This window comes from Microtus ochrogaster, unplaced genomic scaffold (genome assembly GCF_000317375.1).
Source record: "Microtus ochrogaster isolate Prairie Vole_2 unplaced genomic scaffold, MicOch1.0 UNK99, whole genome shotgun sequence".
In the NCBI taxonomy this organism is placed as follows: Eukaryota; Metazoa; Chordata; class Mammalia; order Rodentia; family Cricetidae; genus Microtus; species Microtus ochrogaster.
In genome coordinates, this window is record NW_004949197.1 from 558356 (window position 1) to 560410 (window position 2055).

At 44.2% G+C, this 2055-nt stretch overlaps 1 protein-coding gene across 1 annotated transcript in view; it reads right to left on the bottom strand.

Moving 5' to 3' along the window:
* The window catches only part of Smarcc2 (SWI/SNF related, matrix associated, actin dependent regulator of chromatin subfamily c member 2), a 28085-nt gene that overhangs the window by 15779 nt on the left and 10251 nt on the right, over positions 1–2055 (bottom strand). The window lies entirely within an intron of this gene.

The following is a 2055-nucleotide window of genomic DNA, read 5'->3' on the forward strand; positions in this document are numbered from 1 at the left end:
ACTGGCCCGGCTCCCAACCTAATCTTAAACATCTTAAAACAAAAGATAATTCTCCTCATTAATTCATACACAAACACTCTGCGCATCTCAGCCTAGACTGCATTTCTGAGGCTCTGAGGCTGCGAATGGGACAGAGACTGCAAGCCAGTAAGTGCAGTCTGGAGTGCAGCAGTCTGGAGTGCAGCAGTCTGGAGTGCAGCAGTCTGGAGTGCAGCAGTCTGGAGTGCAGCAGTCTCTATATGGGACCCTCTACAGCGCGGCAGCAGCAGCTGTCACCTCCGACATACAGAAGAAATGCAGGGTTTCTCTTTAGTTATTCCTGCTGCCCTTTACGTTTTTCTTTTTTAAAAAAATATTTGTTTTATAGCTATATGTGTACATGTGCGTGTATGTGAACACGTGTAACACGTGCATGTGACCATGTGTAACATGTGTATGTGTGAGCATGTATGTATGTGACCACGTGCAATATGTGACCACGTGCAATATGTGGCCACGTGTAACATGCGCGCGTGTGACCATGTGTAACATGTGTATGTGAGCATGTGTGTATGTGTGTGAACAAGTGTAACCTATGTGACCATGTGTAACATGTATCCATGTGTGAACATGTGTAAAGGTGCTCCTGGAAGCCAGAAGAGAGCACTGGGTGCCCTGGAGAGTTTTTATTTAATATAACCCATCTATGTGGGTGCTGGGAACTCCAGGTCCTCTAAGAGCAGCATGTACTCTTAACTGCCAAGCCATTTTTTAACCCCAATGTTTTTCTTTTTAAAAAATTCAAATTTTTTAAATACCTTAGTCTAGAGTTCTTTAAAAGGCATGGGGGGGACCATAAAACAGACATTGTGAGGAGAAGAGGGAGGAGAGACTGCACTGGGATGTGAAATAGATAAATAAATTTGCTAAAAGAATTTAAAAAAAAAAGATAGGCCAGGCGGTGGTGGCGCACTCCTTTAAACCCAGCACTCAAGAGGCAGAGGCAGGCGGATATCTGTTAGTTCGAAGCCAGCCTGGTCTACAAAGTGAGCTCAAGGACAGTAAGGGCTACACAAAGAAACCCTGTCTTGAAAAACAAAAACAAAAAGTAAATAACTTTTGAGATGTATTTCTATGTGTATGAGTGCTTTTGCTAGAATGTGCTCCTCCTGCAGCAGTGCCAGAAGAGGGTGCTGGGTCCCATGGGACTGGAATTCGACAGCTGTGAACCATCACTATGGGAGCCAGGAATCAAACCAGGGGCCTCTGCAAGGGCTCAGCTCTTAAACACTGAGCCAACTGTCCAGCTCCCACCCCACTCCATTTTTTTATGATAATGTTTGCATAAGCTTTTTTTTTTTGTTTTGTTTTGTTTTTCGAGACAGGGTTTCTCTGTGGTTTTTGGAGCCTGTCCTGGAACTAGCTCTGTAGACCAGGCTGCATAAGCTTTATAATGGCCTAAAGTAATGTTTTTGCAGTATAATTTGCATAATTTACCTTGAAATATATATATACACATGTATACACATATTTAATGATTTATTTATTTGCATTGATGTTTGCCTACACGTACGTCTGTATAAGGGTGCTGGATCCTCTGGAACTAGAATTACAGTCAGTTGTAAGCTGCCATGTGGGTGCTAGGAATTGAACTCTGGAAGAACAGCCAGTGCTCTTAATGGCTGAGCCATCACTCCAGCCCCTTTTGAAATGTATCTTATTGATAGGAATGAATAATCAAAGCTATTAGGTTAGAGCGATAGCTCAGTCAGTAAAGTGCCTGAAGACCTGATTAGTCCTTAGAACCCACGTACAGGGCCGGGCACAGGTATGGTGGCATGAGCTTACAATCACAGCATTGGGAAGCAGAGAAAAGCAGACTAGCCTGATCCTGAAGACCCAGGTCTCAAAACACAAGGTAGAGGCAAGATAGTACAGTGGGTAACGGTACTTACTGCCAGTCCCTGCAGCACAGGGTGAAAGGAGAGAACCAACCCCACAGCTGTCTTCTGACCTCCACATCTGCACTGTGGCAAGTTCTCTCTCTCTCTCTCTCTCTCTCTCTCTCTCTCTCTC